This window comes from Zosterops lateralis, assembly GCF_965231275.1.
Source record: "Zosterops lateralis genome assembly, chromosome: 20".
Taxonomy (NCBI): domain Eukaryota; kingdom Metazoa; phylum Chordata; class Aves; order Passeriformes; family Zosteropidae; genus Zosterops; species Zosterops lateralis.
Genome location: NC_139780.1, coordinates 10,412,304 through 10,431,503, shown reverse-complemented (window position 1 = coordinate 10,431,503; position 19,200 = coordinate 10,412,304).

The following is a 19,200-nucleotide window of genomic DNA, read 5'->3' as shown; positions in this document are numbered from 1 at the left end:
CATCCATCTTCCTCTTATAAAAAAAAAGAAAAAAAAGAAAGATTTTTCTTCTATCTAGAGATTATTTAGTGCTCTGTTATTGACGGTGCTTCTATTGAAAGATTTAAAGATAAAAATGCAGTGTATTCAAGTAGTGATCATTTTTCATCGTCACTTAGTGACAGAACAGCCTATAGTCAATTCCAACTGATTTATCTTTTCTGCTATTGATTCTGTGTGGGGCTGAGCTGTGCACAGGAACTTGGCTGTGGTGCTTCAGAAACGCAGCAAGAAATGCAAAAGGAGTGGACAAGAGAAGTGCCAAGAAGTCTTGTTTTCATTCTCAGGCTGTTTAATTATTTCCCTCTGAGTGATGAGGCAGCCTGCTAGAAGATAACTTGTGTGTAGACACATGACACTTCCTGACGGGCAAAGGGAACAGCCCATAAATGCTATTTCCCCATGTAGCTCAGTCTACAAGGTGTTCCAGAGCTGGGTTCAAGACATTGGATGCAAATCAAAACTTCAGGTACCGGAGGGACAGATGTTTTGTGAAAAGTAGGAACTGCCAGTCAGATCCCTAATGCAAACCTTCCCTGATCTCCCGTGGTGAAGATGCTCTCTTGTGCTCTCATGAGGATTCCCATCACATCATGGAAAGAGTCTTTCTGCTTTTTGAAGCCCAAAGAGAATGGAAAGTATTATCCTGAGACTTTGGAGCACTCCAGCTTCCAAAGTTCCATGACCAATTTTTATACTTAAGACACGGATATTAATTCTGGTCCCCTTCTGAGTATAGAGTGAAGCTGAAAGGGAAAAAAACCCCAAAATATTTAGATTCAAGGTAGAACCTGAATCTTCTCAAACAGTTCAATACTGGATCCCAGACTATCTACTATTTTAAACAGAGCCAGATTTCTATATATGCTATTCTTCACTTAAGCCAAATACATCGGTAAATGCTGATACAGAGGCTGTGAATTTGATGGCTGAATAATGTTTGAATCCTTCAGAGACCAAGAAAGCTTTCTCCAGAAGCTGTCATGCACCTCCTGATGGATCACTGCTCACAAACCATAAAGGCACTTAATGCTGGGAGCAGGCAGAACCAGATCTCCAGCTTCCTACAGCAGCTGCTCTCTTATGGAGCTAAAAGATAATTTTGGGCTTGTTCCACTTACCAGGTACTGGCTGAAATGTGACCCAGACACCTTGAAAGTTCCTATACATCAGGTGTAAGTTTTAAATATAAGCTGGAAAAGAGACACAAAAAGAAGTTAAGTGAATGGACAATGGTGCCTCTGTGCTATTTGCAGCTTTCTCATCCTGCTGATGCCATTTATCCACAGTTCCCACTGTGACTTTGGGTCTGTTTTTTAGATATTTCCCACACGGCTTAGGAAATGGAGACCCAAGCACTGGCTTGACTGTTCTAGTCCTTGTAGCTGGGGACACCCAGCAAATTAATTCAGACAACAGCAAAACCCCCAAACATTGCAACTATGTCAAGATGAAAATCACAGACAGTATTCTGGAGGCAATGAATTCAACCAAAGCCAAGCAAACTATACAAATAAAATATATATACAGGTTCACCTCATGTATGAGCTTGACAATGTTCTAGCCCTTCTCTCCTTCCTTGTTAATCGTGAGCTTCTGAGGTTCATTTTCTAATCATTTCTGTGAAAAACATTCTTCTACAGAGACCTAATCTTGTACTCCTCTGCAGCTCTGGCTGCCTTGTCATTTCCTGATTCAAATCCTTTTGATTAATCATCTCTGAACAGGTTTATCAGTCTGTTCTGAAGGCTGCACACAGGAACATACATGTTCAGCAGACATTTCCTCCTGTAGCTGTTACACTATTTTGGAGAACTGTTCCAAACTGTGCCAGCTAACTCTTGCTATTTGCAGACATGGGAGATGGGATTCTAAGCCATGAGCACTTGCCAAGGTAGCTATATGGGTATACTAGCAAAAGGATATTTCTCCTACTGTATAGCTCATTCCTACTCTTCAAATAAACTCTACGATTAGAAAGACTTCCACTGCCTCAGCAGAAGGGTTTTGTTGATAGATAATTTCACCTCTTTCATTGCAAACCAATGTAGCAGTGATAATGCAGCTTTTGACCAGAGTGAGTTGTTTTCTCCTCAGCATTCACAGCTGCCAGAGAAGGAATATGATTATTGTCTTAAAGAATAACAAGTGGCTTCATTTTCCCCCCCAAAATAACCTGCACCTTAGATCCATTCTGAATTTTTTTCTCTTGCAAGGCTTTCCTGCACAGAGAACAACATTAAACAAATTAGCAAATTACTCTCTCTGCAAGAGCCAGGTCATATTTCATCATTAGAGAAGGAGTCTGATTTTGGTTGGGTGAAAATAAATCCACAGTAACACCATTTGCTATCATTCATGTCTCAACATTTCCCCTCAAAATAGTTTCATTTTGTTATATTTAATGCTTCAGCATTACATCCTAAAATAATGCCAATAATTACAAATCTCACCGTTTTATTTTAGGCACTGTTCTCCTGAAGTGACAGAAGCACACAGATTGAAAATGTTGCTGAAAGATTGCTGGAAGAGAGAAAAAACACATCCAAGCTTTACCTAAGTGGTAAAAAGGAAAGAGATGCTCTTTGGACACAGTAGGAGATAAAAAAAGTTTGTAATTTTTGTCATTTGCTGAAAGCCTGAAGAGGATTTTGGGACAGAAAACAGAAGCACTGCAGTGTCGTGGGTTCGTGGTGCAATATTTTGGTCCTTGTGGGATGTTACACTGCAATATTAAAATGAAGGATCATCCTTTGAAGTCTGCAATCTGGTGCCCCTCTCTGGCTGTCATACCTAATTCTAGGCAGAAGAAACCCAATAAGGGATATCGATCAAACTGTTTGATGTGTCAGTTAAAAAATAGCCCCTATGTAAACAAAAACTATGCAGAGCAAAAAAGAAATAAATTCAAAAACCTCCACTTCTTCAAGTTATTAAAGCTCTTTCTGTTGCTATACAATGAGAATCTTTGTATAAGTTTTATGAGCTCTATCACTGATCCGTTCATTTTCTAATGCCTGAAAAATTACAGATCTTCTGCCTATTGAATGAAAAAGCAAAGCCCTTTACAAGCCTATTAGGAAAACAATATTTACAACAAAGCACCGAGGAAAACTCTCCCATTAAATTTTACAGCAATTTCCTTGGAAGAGTCCTTTCCAGTGAGAACAGCTGGACTTAATTGCAGATGAACTGACTGAAGGAAGTATATCTGATTGCAGATGTAATAAAATTCATGCTTGACACCTAAATTTTTTTAAAATATATATTGGCCACCATCAAATCCCTGCATTTGCTGGTTTGCAGGCTGAATCTATCAAAGTTTTGGCAGGAGAATAGACAGGGAACGGAAAAGCTTGTGGAGGCCTTCAAAGCTTGGTGCTTAAGACACAGCTTTTTAATGCTATTGATTCCTAACAATCAATATTTTTTTCAATAAGAAGGTCTCATATTACCCCTTTTCCCAACCACCCTTCACAATGAACTTAGGATGAAAAAGCACTTAATGGCTTTCTTGTGAGATTTTTTTTTCCACGTTCATTGCAGTCTTTTCTCCCTTACAAAGTTCACCTTGCTCTGCCCTTCTGGTTGATGCTACATGGTTGTGGAGTGGTTGACCAGCTCTTTTCCAGCATAACAACCTACCATGAGGTTAATCTTTTATTTGAAAGAAATTAACTCTTCTGGGTCAAAAACATTGCAACCACATCAACCTCTTGCCTTTAAGGTTTTTTGCTTAGAATCCACCATAAAATCAAAGAGCTTGCTCTTCTTCCTCATCCCTGTTGAAATTCTGTGGATAATTTAATTCTCAATGAGTTTCACAAACAAGGTTTTTAAGTATCTTTTTACCATTAAATTTGAACCAAAGCAGTTATTTCTGTTAGGAGTTTTTTTACAGTGACCTTTGAAAAAGTAGGGTTGGTCATCTTCTGTTGTGCATCACAAGGGTGTGGAAATTGCTTGGAGAGAGAACAGGGGGAGCAGGAACTCTGCTCAGTGCCACTTGAGATTGCCCAGGAACTGAGTTGCATTGCTGACTAATTGCAGGCAGATTTCTTCTGCTGGAATATATTGAGTGAACAGCAGCAGCAGTGCTTGCCTGGAGAGCAGAAAGTTTAACAAGGATGGAATATACACTAAATGCTGCCTGAATCCTCCTGCAGTGGTGGTGTATATATAACCGCTTCCTTCTTCAGTCTGGGACATAGGACTGTGGGATCCCCCTCCCATTTGCCCAGTTGCTCCATTTTCTGCTGAAGAAAATATTGGGATACTCCCCCAATTCTTTCCTGTCTCCTGACCTAACAGGATTATTCCTGGATAGAAACATACTTTTGTGTGAAAGGAAAATAGTTATATTTCATCCCTGTGTTATGAGCTGAAGCTGATAATCAGGACTTATTACAAACAGAGGCTGCTTCTCATGCCTGGGGGAGTTTTGTTTGCAGAGTAACACTGCATGGGCATCCCAACACTTCAAAACCAACCTGCTGCTCCTCAGGTACCTAGCATGCCACTAATAAGAACTTCATGAATGTTGCAGAATCTTTAATAAGAAACTTTTTTTTTTTTTAAGGAGTCGCATTCACTGCTTGTCTCTGTAAGTGGCTGTTTAACCGGGCCTGCCAAACATTGCAGATGTACACACAACTGCATTTTAATCAACCACAAAAACACTCTGTAGCATAAGTAGTTTGGCAGCCCTGCCCACAAGAGCACAGGTAAGTGGGCTAGTAAATATTTAATCAACTATTGTTGCATGGGATAGTAAACATGAATATTTAGTATAATATTTACTTACATTTATATCCCATGTTTAGAACAATATTATGTTTAAGGACAGGTATACATTCAGATGTTTGGTCTGGAATACTACTTGTAGACATGTGCTTAGGTAAGTTATTTAAATACTGTCATGATGCAGGCAAGAAAAGGAAAGGATTAATTTATAAGAAATAGACACAGGCACACAGATATATACATATTTAGTTTTCTTCATGGAGTAATTGCACTGTGACGAACAGATGCAATGTACACATCAGAATCTCTTTACAAGGTGGTAGATGTTGGGCTTTTAATATCAGATTTATCACCTGGCAAGGAATGACCTTGGGGGGTTGCATTACAAAATGCTGGACTAGCACAAGGGCAGTTTTCCAATGAACACAGCATGAAGTGCAAATATCACTCCCCCAAGGCACAGCCCCAAGCACAGACGGACCTCATGCCTTTCATAGAGAGTAAAATGGAGGCATTGGTGATTCTTTGGGGAAATGCAGGATCCAATCACTCCAAAGGAAAAGATTCCTTACCAAAAGCCCTGGAAGTGCACCAGCTCTGTGGCAGGATTGCAACTCATTCTCTATCAGGCTGGCTTTTGCCTCCATCCTGAAATAGAGGTGGCACCCAGCTTCACACATTAATATTTACTGCAGCTTGCAGTGCAGCAATAGTCCTATCTCAGAGCTGACTCTATTACAGAAAAGACCTGCATTATATCAAGAGGTGGCCCTTTAGAGGGATTTGGGTTTTCCGCCTGATAACACATTTTGGACTACAGAGTCTCTATATACATTGAAAATTTCCTGTTACAGCCACCTTGCATTCATGATGACAGACAGCCTTTCTCTTCAGCTGGGGGCCTTCTGAAAGAGTTCCTTCAGGTCTTTTTTTTATTTATGAATTAAATTAGACTTCTTTAAAATATATATCTGTATGTGGATGCGCAGGCTTGGGTACTGGTTAGTGCCATTTATATTGGACCCCTGACAAAAGCCACATCAGCAGCTTGACCAGAATATTTTCTGCCAAAGTAGAGAAGTCATCTGAGGACCAGTAAAGCAGTAAAAAGCATTTAATCACTATTTCATGGGCTTACAGATGGCCCATGTTATTCAGGACTGGTTTCACAACCATGACCTCAGCGAGATGTGGCATGGCAGTGGGTCTGCTCTTAGGGGATACAAGTTGTCTGTTGTACAAACAACATTGTCACTGCTGATATCTCTGCCAGAAGGACCTGTGTGGAGCACTGGGGTTTGTTGCCTTTTTCCTTAGCATGCACTGCCTTTTTAGCAATATGCCTGCTGAATATTAACCACCTTAACGATCCCAGCGCAGCTCCACAGCACTGCTGCTGCCTTTAGTTCTGGCTGAAGTGATTTTCTGCTTTTGTAGCAGTTTCAGCAGAGGGGCCAAGGACTGGCAGAACTACAGCAGCTGAGCAACCTTCCTCCTCTTCACAGGCAGCTCACAGCCAGGCACCAGTGCTGACGCACAGGGCAAAGAGATGCTCTGTCCTCTCCGGATTTTTTGACAAGGGCATGTGGTGGTAGGACAAGGGGGAATGGCTTTAAACTGGAAGAGAGTAGGTTTAGATTAGATACTAGGAGAAAATTCTTCCCTGGGAGGGTGATGAGGCCCTGGCACAGAGAAGCTGTGGCTCCCCAGCCATGGAAGTGTTGTCCAAGGCCAGGTTGGAGCAGCCTGGTTGAGAGAAGGTGTCTCCTGCCCATGGCAGGGGGCTGGCATGAGATGATCTTTTAAGGTCCCTTCCTACGCAAATCACTCTGTGGCTGTGATTCTATGACTGACACACCCTCCTCTGGTCACAGCTGGACTGGCTGATGCGGTGGCTGTGTTTGGATGCCCATCACTGCTCTTCCCTCTGTCCACCAGTCTGGCTGGGTTACTTGGGGTGAGGGCATCCAGAGGAACTGACCCAGGCAAGACCCTCCCAAAACAGGGTCTGCTCTCTCTCTGACCTGCCCCCAGCCTCTCTGCAGGCACACTTCATTTTTCATTGACTGCCTGCTATCATTGTGCCTGACTCCATTGAGAGGCTTTTAAAATCTTCAGTTTTGCTATTAGTATTGATTAGCTTTGTCCTCTTAGCAGGCTATTCTTTTTTTTTTTTTTCTCTGCGTGTGTCTCCTGGCTTGTTGCATCATCAGGTTCTATATTGCTCTTTAGGGTCCTTTCCGTGGATTTATAAGTGTGAATACAGCTGGGGACAGCTCTGGGAAGAGATGCTAATCTTCTGAACAAACCTCCCCAGGCCATCTTTCAGTGTCTAGGAGACAATTCACAATGAGAAAGAGGACTAACAATCTGATCATTGCATCTGGGCAAAAAAGGGGGAAAAAAGGAGAAGAAAAAGAGAAAAGAGAGAGAGTTGCTCTTCCAAAGGGAGAGAATGAGTATTCAGGAACTCAGTGAGCCAATGCACCAACTTCATTCCTGCAGCCATGGATTCTGAGCTTAAAAATACAGGAGTAGTAATTAATAGTTTGCACTTACATAGTATTTTTGCAGATTAACCTCTCCACCATGAATTCACCTAAATCTAAATGCAGCCATTTCTGGAGTGGAAAATAGTGGGAGTTTAATAATGCATAGAAACACCATGCAAGAAATCAAGTCAGGAATACTATATAGACATAAAAATGCAGGGGCAACGTTCATAGTGAGAGAACTCAGGTACTCAGGCTGAAATTGCTTTGTCCTGTCCAACTAATAACCTGCCTTACAAAGCTGTTGCTGAATTGTTAAAATATTACAAGTAGGTGTTAGAAGTACACTTCAGTTCCATATCTCATCTTACAGCCAGCATCTCCCAGAGTGTGGTGCCTCCAATCAAATCCCCCTGCATTAATCTGATATTTATTCTGAGGAAACAGAGCTTCTGAGCCACCCAAACAATGTTTTGCAGCACAGAAGGTTTCCATTGACATCTGTCCTCCAGCCAGTGACCCAGCACTCCTGTAAGCTGTGAGAACAGCAAATATCACTTTGCAAGGTGATGATGCGGGTGCAGCCCATTGATTCGGTGGCCTCATCCTCATCCACTGGGAATGAATCCATTGCACAATTTAGCCTGGATGTCAGACAGGTACTGCAGGCTAGAGAGCTGCCTCAGAAACTGGTGGTAGTTACTCTGCTTTCCCCATTGTTGGAAAGTCTTCTTTGTCATCTCTGTTCTTCATTCAATGTCCCCAACCCTCAGCACTGTTTGGTTGTCCAATGGAATGGGGACCGGGAGTGATTTTTAGCCTCTTCCTTGGGTGCTTGTGCCTGGGATTTGATGTTGAGCTGCCTCCTCCCCACCAGCTCAGCTCATCCCCATGCCTGTTACTGCAGACCACGACCAGCACACATCTCACCCTCCTGCTGCATGGAGAAGTCCTGTGACATCTGGATCTGGAGATGTTGCTGATGTACAGCGAGCTCAGCTCATGGAAGAAGGAGAAAATACTCCTTAGAGGGGGTGTGCACTCGTTAGCTGACCCCAGGTATTCCTTAATTGGACTCTGCTTCCCTCAAAATTCTCTCTTGAGGGCTGAGCTCTAATCAAATTAATTTGTCTCTTGGCCGGTGAGGAATAACAGTAAATCTGAAGTCCCTGCAAGCGTATGGAAATTGGCCCACGTGAACCATATAATTTTTGAATATGAAGGAGAAAACAGATTTGCAAAGGAAGTTTCTTAGGTGGAAAAATAAGCTATAACAGAGAGTACAGCAAAAGGGAGAAAGTAGCTAGGAGAATACTGCAACACAGCTGGAACACAAGGTTTTGTCTGAGAAAAGCACTTTCTTTTATTTTACCAGAAAGGCATTTCAGTCTGAAAATGAAATCCAGACAGGATGTTACTGAAGGTCCACATCTTATTTTCAATAAATGATGAACCTTCATGTCCCATGAAATATGAAAGTATAAAGCTGCATTTCTATTACAGTCAGCAAAGGTAGGGGTTTTTTGTTCCCTTTTGTTTAAATATATTCATTATCAAAGGTGTAGTGCCCTTGAGAAGCTGAGATAGTTGCTTGTATTGCTGTGCAAGGAATTCGAGAGACTTGGTAAAGTTTTTATGAACAGTGATGCAGAGATGTGTAGTGTGTCTTTCAAGACCCCTGATCCATCCATCCAGAGCTGACACTTGAGCTGTAAAGAGACATCCTTGTCAAACCACTTACATATTGCATATGCAATGAGATAGCCCTTCATTTCTAGCACACCAGTTGCAAGAGGTAGAATTTAAAGCAGAAGGGCTCCAGAGCTCTTATTTCAGATTCTTATGACTCCAAGCATGGAAATCACATTGCCAATAATGAAAGGTCAGTATCTGAATGCACAGTTCGTGAGAGAGCATAAGAATATTTTGGTAAAAAAGAACCCGTGCTTCAGAATTTGTCAGTGTGCTACAAATCTGAGGGGTAGGGAGGGACAATGCTTGTTTGAGGTGCTGGTTATCCCTGTACATCCTTTGTTTTGTCCTGCAGTTAGGGATGACACTGGAAAACAAACCCACCTGCATATGCCATATAGATCTACAATACAAAAGAAAGGGAAAACTATCTCAAATGGCTGGTTTCTGAAAGTCAGTAAGAAAAATAAGATTCAATTCAGCCCTCAGATACACACCAATGATTCCTCTGAACCTTTTACACCTCATACTTTCACTATGATTTTATTTTAATAACACTTTTCTACCTTCTCCCCTGTCCTTTAGACACACTGGTTGCTATTTCATATAATATTTCCATTTTTAATTTGTGTGATACCCTCATAGATGGTTCAAAATCAGGGAGAATTACTTATCTTCTCAAAAAGTAACAATGGTTGCTATTAACCAGATTTTGGTCTCTGCAGTGCCATTGGGAAAAGGTGGCTCGAGTGACTCCAGTTGTAACTCAGGAACTGAAGCAACCAGAAGTCATTGCCTAAGTTGATAGGAGGTTGTCTCCTCTGGCTGTGTATTTCCAAGGAAAGTGCAGGCACAGTCATGCTGGGTATTGAAGGAGATCCATTTTATGCCAGTTTTTGTCCGTGACAGTCTCATCAGCAGCCATAGAAAACGATATGAAAAGTCTGAGGATGGATGTTAACAATTCATCTCCTAAATTTCCATAGTTAATGTAAACTTAATAACTTCCATGTCCTACCAGCTTGATTGTGCCTGCTGGAGTTCACTGCCTAAATAGTTCTCCCTGTAAGGAAAATGTACCAGGGGCATCATCTGGACCAGCTCATTCACTGCCAGGAACTCAGATGATTTCTTAGAATAACGATCCAGGCAGCTTTTTTACAAATCACTGCAAGTTCAGCTCCTGTGAAAAGGGTTTTCTGAGGAAGAACTCGTGGGCACAGCACGTTTGGAGGCAAGCAGGAGTTGAAGATTCCCCTCTGCCTCCACGGGAATGGTGCCTTTCCCAAGGCACCTCTCAGAACAGCAAAAATCCTGCACAATATCAGCTCAGTCTTTCCCAGGGAGGCTCCAAAGGCTGCTCCAGCAGCTGGAAATCCTTAGAGGTGCTTTATAAATATGCCCAGTCTTACAGCAGGTGCCACATCCTGGTCCACCAAGGAATTTTCCTGCATCTGTTCCAGGGAGAGATCAAGGCTGAAGGTCACAGCTCTGAGAAGTCCTTGTGTTAAGTGACCTCAGCTGGCTGGGATGTGGTCCTGGGTAATGTCTAATGGGTTTCATATGACTCAGGTTTTTCTCCTTTGTCCTTCCTTCTCCTTGCCCAGCATTTTGCTAGTTAGTGGTTGTGCAGCAACAGCTGCAAAGTACCCTTTAAAGGCAAATTATTATTAACATCGCTTTGCCAAATTGGCACAAACTATTGAACAAGGAGTCACGGAGTGGTTTGGGTTGGGAAGGACCTTAATTATCATCTAGTTCCAACCCCCCCGCCACGGGCAGGAACACATTCTTCCAAGCATCGCTCTTCCAAGCAGCCTGCTCACTGCAGCCCTCTAAGCAGAACACGAAATTTTGAACTCCAAATGCTTTTTTTCCTCCTAGAAGAGGCTGAAAAGCAGGAGCTGGGCTGGCTGCAGCACAGCCCCGGCCAGCCCCGCTCCGCTCCCCCAGCGCTGCGAGGGAAAAGCTGCGCTGAGCGAGCGATGCTCTGCGATGTGGCAGCTCCGGAGGTGCCAAGCAGAGCTAATGCTCCGGAGCGATACTAGAGGGCACTGTAAACCTGGCAGTTTTTTGGCTTCCGAATGGGACGAAGCAAAAAAAATTTGAAGTGTTTGCTACTTGCGGTCGTCAAAGCTCTCCTGGTATTTAGTGCGAAATTAGTGCTAACCCCCGGGTCCTGAGCAAATTAATTTGTGGAATTACATTCTGCTGTCGTAGATCCTCCTTACAGTCCGGGGTATTTATTCATTGCCGGGCCCTGGACTGTTGTATCCATTGCTGGAGGGGCTCCTCTCCCAGTAAATGGGCAGGCTTGGAGGAAAGGGGAGAAAAAAACATTATGAGAACTCAGCAACTTTTTTTTTTTTTTTAAGCTATCACTTAGCAGTAATGTGTTCATTAATTGGCAGCCAGACCACTGCCTGGCTTCATTTAAAACCTGATGGTTTCCTTTCATTATGGTAGCGAAGGTTTCATCCTGCATCTTCCCTATGTGCCAACATCATTCTTTTCCATGTGTCTAATTAAGGATGCACACCTATCAGAGAGACAGAGAGTTCCTGTACTGCGATGAAACAAAATTGTTTTTAAAAGAGTCTTTTAAAACATATTTAAAAATAGGAACATGTTACTCTAAATGAAACACTCCAATCAATGTGATCAATAGATTAATGGATTTCAGTACCTGTCTCCTCAGACAGTCCTCATACACCCATCACTGTAATTTATAATTCAGTGTTCAACTTAAATTAGTAAAATTTAAACTGAAACAACAACGGGCTGACAAGTAAACAAGACTTCCCAATTTAAATGTAAAATGTTTACCCAATATGCAGAATCAAGCAAGCTCTCAGCTCTTGCAATATCACTGCCACACAAAATAAACACAGAGCCACAGGGAAAAAGAGGAAATGGCATCTTGAGAGGTCACCTAGTCCATCTCCTTCCCCCAGGGTAGGATCAACCCTGCCTAAATCGGTCTTGACAAGAGAGTTTCTCTAACCTGTTCATCCCTGGAGGTTTTAAAGGAAACTCCACAGGCTCCTCAGATGGTCTATTCTTATAGATGGAACATTTCCCCCAAAGTCTAACCCAAATTACTTTTACTGCAGACCAATCCCACTAATTCTGTCTGTGAGCAACAGTTCATTACTTTTGTAGCATCTTTTTATATTCGGGGAGATTATTACTGTATCTTCATCAGCCTTAGGCAATGGACTACAGTTCTTTCCCTCTTGGGAGGTTTATTTTCTCAACTGTTCTTTTCATTTTCTGTATTTCTCTGAAAGTCTGATGACAAAACTGCTCCTCCCCAGCACTTAGCAGAGATGGGAGCAATGTACCAATGCACCACACTACACTCTCTTTATGTACAGCAGTGTCAGCTTTGCTTTGCTCACAACCAGGGCACCATAGTTGGCTCAGGGTTCATTTCTAGCCCATGATATTGTCCTTTTCTCCTAGAAATGCTGCCTATGCAGCCATTTCTGGACACACATTTCAATAGTTTTCATACATTCAGCTTTGCTCTTGTCCCTGAAGAATATCAGTCTCTTCTTTCCAGCCTCTTTCTTCAGTTTGTGAAGATTTTTGAATCTTTCTCTTGTTCTCTGAGAGCACTTACAGCCCCTCTCAGCTTGGTGTTGTCAACAGCTGCAATATGTCTCCTCCATATTCCACTACCCAAGTCACTAATGAAAAACATTGAGTAATGCCAGAGCTGCACAGACCCCTCTAGCACTGTATTCAAGCCATCCTTCCACTTGGACAGCAAACAGCAAACAGTTTTTAGTGTGTTCCCCAGCTGGTTTGGTACCTTACAGCATTTCTCCCCATCCATATTCCCCCCACCTCACTCCTGGAACACCCCAAGGGTCAGAGTCAAAATCCTGACTGCAGTCAAGCTGCATCTCCTCTCTTCTCAGAGACCTTCTGCCCTGCCACAGGAAAATTAGATTGGTTTGACATGATTTATCCTTGACAAAACCACAGCTTGTGGGGCTACTGCATCCCTCATGCCAGTGCCATGCCTTGCCTTTGGATTTAATGAGCAAAATTCTGTTCCCTTTGAAGTAAGGGACAAAACTCCCTCAATCCTGGGACTTTACCATGTCCATCCAGCCCCTAGGAGCAGTGGAAATACCATCACATTACTGCTCATTTTGGTAAGCAATGGTTTATTTCCACTGAGAGCTACAAAGGCAGAACATAATCAGGGATATCACAGCTGAGTTTGAGCTTTGAATCCCATGAGTACCATCATGTTTGGACACACAGCCCCTCCCCAAAACTGCTGCTACTTCATTTCCTTGGGACAGTTCAACAGAGGTGGGAGAAAGTACAATTTACACTCTGAAGGGAGCTGCAAGGAGGTATAAATTACTCAAGCACAAGCCACCTAGGATTCACTTAAAATTCACTCTGAATTTGGCACCAGAAATGTAGGAGATAATCAAGTTTTCCTTTTTGAGATCTTGTGTATTTAAAACCTGCTGTGTTTAATTTTTGCAGTCACAACAATGCTCATTCAAAATATTTCCTAATGTTTAATCCTATTAGTATGTACAGCGTGGTGTTTGATTAATGCACTAGAACAATGCGATCAAATATATTTTGGGCTCCAGAATACCACTTTGTAATGCCTAATATTTGATGAGATATTACAGATAGGCTTGTCTTCTGACTAGAAGTGATGGCACTTGAATTCTGAGATACCCAGATACAGATCTTGGATAAGATCTGAATTTCAAGTGAGTCCTAATTACGCAGCACACTGGACCAAAGCTCAAGGTCTGCACATTTCCAGCACTGGATTCTTCACAGCTCAGATGCAAATGTTGTTTCTTAGCCCTCTCTCTCAGGAATTCATAACATATTCATCAACTTGTAGTACCTAAGAGTCCTGTCCGACCGTATTTGGAAGACCTTAATTTGACTCCGGTAGGAGTTTAACAATATTAATAACTAATATTAAACTGGATTCCTAACGGGGATGCCGGGACAATACTCTTTGATCACTGCATTAATCTGCTGCAATTGTGTTTATATCAGCCTTGTTCATCCCATGTGAGCTCAGTGCCATCTTGGCATGAATATGAAATATGCAAATCTGGGGGATACACTTTAATAGTGGGTCCATCTGCTTGGATCTTTTATTAAAGGGAAGTGTGAATGCAGTTGCCATGCAATACACTCTTACACACAAAGACCATGAGTTATGAAAACAAGAGAAAACATCTCGTGCTTTGGCCTTATTGGTATCTCACATTCGTTGTTTCTGCGTCCGGTTTTCATTTTAATTTAGAAATTTTCCCCAAAACGAAATTTGAGTGAAGAAGTTCAACAGTTAGCAATGACTGTGCGTATACACGCACGCACATCTCTTCCCCTCTAGTGACAGACAGGATATTACTTTTCCACTGCATATGAAATTAATACCAGAAGCACAAGAAAAAACATGCAAATGCCATCCCTTAAAGCCTGATCTGGATCTCACTTCTACTGCTTAAGACATATATAACACCGAGGAAAACTAGTTGTTGGGGTGAAAAAGACAGTAATCTGGAGCTGGTTTGGGAGAGCCAAGCCCAAACATGAGCTCGGCCTTGGCTATGGAGTCACAGCCCAGTGCCTCCAGGGGATATGGATGAGCTGTTGTGTTCTGCTATCCCACTTTCTCTGTAATAAAGAACTCTCTCAACTCCATCCAAAAGGAAAAAGCTCCTATGGCTCATTGTTCCCGTGCATTGCCGTGTCCTTAGCTTGTCTCCCTTGGGTGTGTGCTGTTCCATGCTAATGGTTTGGGGGGAGTGTGCTGTGATTTATTTAACAGCTGGCAGGTCAAGCCTCTGTGCCCCAGATAAGCAAGTGCTGAATCACATGAGGAGGGGAGAACATGCCCTGATGGCATAAAGTCAAAGTATCCACCTTGCTGAGCACTCTTAATCCAGGAACAGCCCTTCATCCACCACCCTGCAGGAATGGAGAGCTCCTGGCACCACAGTTGGTTCTGAGGCTCACACTCATTCCAGCAGGTTGGATTGAACAATCATTTTATTCAAGGACACTGGGATCTGATGTACAAAAGGGCCCATATTCTCCTCCTTGATTCAGAGATATCTGAGTAGGCAGCAGAGTAAGCAAGAGGAGTTTTTTCCATATCTTCAATATGCAAATAGATGAGTGAGCTCAGCTCTCTATTCATTGCTTCCAACATACATGACACAGATGCTGCTGTTCCCATTGTCACGCTGAAACTGGGGGCTTGATGACAAGAAATTCACTGAGCTTCCATCTGCACAGAGCTGAGATGGTGGCTGGGTAGGGAAAGTCACTGCATTGGATTATGTCAGCTCTACTGTCTGCATCCACAATTTATTAGCTGTGCTTGGGATCTGAGAAGGCAGTTGGAATTACAGTTATTCCTGCATGATCAGCTCTTGCTGCCACCTGGGGCGGGCCTCATTTGTCACTACCCAGGACTGGCACCTTTCTCTCTAGTAGGGGCACAGGGACTGTGGTCTGGGAGCCAACAAAACAACTGAAGGGAGTGTTCCACCAGTGTTCAACGTGACCCAAGTAAAAAGTTAAGTGTGAGATTTATTCCACATGTATTTCTTAATAGCATCTTAACATAACTGGGTCAATTATCTGGGAGTCGGCACGTGTGTGCCTGGGAGGGGGACATGTGCTGGTTCTGTGCTGCTCAACACATCACCTGCTTGGGAGTGAATGAATGTGCTTATCCCAGTGCTAAGGAAAGAAGGGAAAAAGAACACGTCAACCTTCCACGGCGAGCTGATTATGAATTTCCCACCTCAAATTGTCAGCATTTATTCAATTACTTCACTCATTACAAGTGAGTTCTTCTTCAGCCACTAACCTAAAACCCCGCCCTGCTGCTGTCAGCTCCTTTAGAAGCGACACGTTCCTTCCTCAGGTTAAAAAGCTTTTGTGGAAGGCAGCTGTTCCCAGGACAGGGCTCGGGGCTGCTGAGGGAACACAGCCCTGCCCTGGAAGGGAGCTCCTCTCCCTCTGCTCCCCTCCTGGAGCACGGGAATCCACCCAGGGATTGAGGTGAGTCCTCCATGGGGTAGCAGGAGTTGTTTTTCAAGCCTCTGACACTCTCTGAGGCAGGAATTAGAAGAATTCACAGGGCTCAGCCAAGGATACAGGGGAGATCCCCGGAGCCAAAACTGTATATTTTCCAAACACTTCCACTTTAATAGTAAGTTAAAGGGAAAGTTCCCCTTCTGAGGGGTTGTTAATTATAGATCCCTCCTTTAAACAGTCCTCCTGTTTTTATCCATGCTTACACCCCCACAGCTGGTAAAGAGGAGGAAAGCTCTACCTTCCCCAAAAAAGTCAAATACATCCGAACTGCTTCCTGAGCTGATTCACTTGGCTGGGCTCCTATTTGATATATGAAACAAAAGACAAGGCAGCAGAAAGCAACATATTTTCCCTGTGTCAAGGTGAAGCACTTCCCCATCACCCAGCCCATCTCTGCTGGGGTTAATGCGCATCGAAAATATTTAAATGATCAAAGTTTTTCAGCAGAGATAGTGATGGGGTTTTTTTCTGACTTGTCATGCTTGTTTTCCTTAAAGAGGCAATGACCTGCTGTAGTCAAGGCTTGCAGTTTGGCACACAGGAGCGTTTTGAGAAGCGTTATCTCCCGAGCAGAACAGCAGCCTCATGTTTCCCTGCACAACAACCTTTCTTAGCCTAAAATGCTTTGCATCCCATTTCCTTGATCTGGCTAAGTGCTTGCATGCTGAAAATCCCACCCTCCCTCCAGCTGTCCTTCTGGCAGGAAAGAGACAGCATCTTCTCTCTGGAGAGTACAGTCACTGCTCCTTTGGTTATCTAATCAGGGAGGGCAAAATTCACTCAGGGCCCTGTGAAACCGGCTGAGCTGCAGAAAATGCATCCCGAGGTCTTGTGCGGGAGGGTGGGAGGAGGCAGCCGGGGAAGCCTCCCCTCCCAGAGCAGATGCTCGCTGCCATTTCCCCAGTAGCTTTCACAAAGGAAGAAAAATGTGGAGTACTCCAGGGACTGAAGCATTCGGCTCTTCCCTCTCCTGCTCCCCGGCTCTGTGTGTTCTCAGAGCAGGGCAGGGTCTGCCCCGAGGCCAGAGCAGCCTGGGCAGGAGGGCAAAGAAATAAATGTCCTCCACCCACCATCCCGGCGCCAGAACTGGCTGGTGCTCAGTTTCTCAGGGTTTGTGTGGGTTTTCCAGCATTTCTCATAACTACAAAATATTATACCTCTCTGCCTTCTAAAACTCTGTGATTTTATCTTTGCACCAAGCACGAGGAACTGGGAAGCAGAAACCTTCCCATCCTGATCAAGCTGGGAGCTTTGTTCACATTCAGCTTGCTGAGAACAAAAGGGCAGCACAAGGGGGGTGAGAGGAGACAAATCCCCCCTGGAAGTGCGAGGTTCAAGCAGCCTTCACCTCCATCTGTAACGTTCCAAACAAAAGCACCTTTAAGTCACTTCCTTCCTTTTCCTGGCACACTTCTCCCCCGAGGTCCTGGTGGGCTGGAGAAAGCCACCACTGGAACAAGGTTTGGGTAGAGCTGTGCTTGGCAGATATCCCCCCTCAAAAAGGGGTCTCTCAGCTGCTCCTGGGCTTGGAGCACATTCCCAAGCCGTGTGTTCCCACCTAATAAAATGCTTACTCACTTGCGGGAGGCACTTTGACATCCTTGGCCTCACGCTGCTAGATAAGGAGCATAAAAAGAATGCATTGCTGTTATAGGGGATACAGCAATATGTATCCTCAAATGAAATATCCTTTATAAGCCTGGTTATTATTCTGGCAGTGATCTTGGATGGCTCTCAGCGGGCTCAACTCAGCTGAGGTGTTATGGAGCTCATCGCCAGGGCTAGTGAGGACTGAGAGGTGTCACTTTTACCTTCTGTTGTTCCAGAACATCCTCTGCCATCCCAAGTCGGGAAAACACTTCCCTCTCCTCCTGCGCATGTCAAAAGCCCCGTTTGCCATTAGATTTAGGGAGCCAGATACAGCCCTGGTATAAACAGGTGTGAGACCGCATATGTCAATAGAATTACACCCGATTTTAATGGGCTTACATTTGGCCCTTGGGCCCTGAGGATCCCTCTGGGAGCAGAGGCTGTATTAAATATTAAGGGCCTTATTCTCCACGCCTGCCTACGCTGGAGTAATTAAATCTCCACGCAGACCCATTGATTTTCAACCGCGTTCTCCTCCCCGTGTGAGGAGGCAGCACTGGGCACGAGGGAGGGAGCAGAGATGTCCCCTCGAGGAAAAACACATCTATTTTTCCTCCCCACGGAAATTTTATCCAGAAGAAAACTATACCCAACACTAAGTATTTGCAAAACGTGCTCGGGCAAAAAGATGCAAATGGTCTAAAATGAAAAAATGGCTCCAACTATTCCCCATCGCCTCCAGCCTGTGACAGCAGCGCTGCCGCTGCTTTGCCGCTTCTTTCAGGCTCTCGGCTCTGTGAGTGCCACAGACAATCCCTCTCCTTTCCTAGCATCAGGACCTTCCGAGCCAGACCTGCGAGGAGCTGGGTGATTTCCCTGCTCCTGGATCTCCTGGATCGCAGTGTAACCTTGGACAAGCCCCACAGCTGTTGCCGGCCTCTCCGGGGGGTTACACTCCTTGGTTAATTCCGGCGCCTTTTACCTGTGTCTATACCAGCATTGTTGCCAGCCTGTGATCTTTTGAGCTCGCATGGCTGTGAAAAACGACTTTGGTTTTTCCTTAAATGCCACAGAGTTTAGAAGTGTGACGACTCACACTGTGCTGTTATTCTTTCCAATTGAAACCTAATGATGCGTGCATATCACTTAACTCTGATGTCAATAATCAGCACACCACTTGGTCTTTGCCGTGGCTATTAGAGGGAATGAAAATGAAATACCAACTCCTTTTTATCCTGTTACTGTACCATAATAACTAATAAAGAAGTAATAAGGGAGACGTCGGGAATTTCCAGGGGAGTCATTACTACCGAGCAGACCTAAAGGCACAAAGCGAAATCCAGGAATATCAGCCAGCCCTGGATTTCCAGCCAGTACTTCTCACTTAAGCTATACTGCTGCTCTAAAAGAAGTGTTTACAGAAGAGGTTACCATGTGGAAAGTGTCAGACTGTGTCCTGGAGTGGAAACTGAGCCAGAATCAAAGACATCCTCGCAGGTAAAGACCACCCTGTGCATCAGTGTTGTGTTTA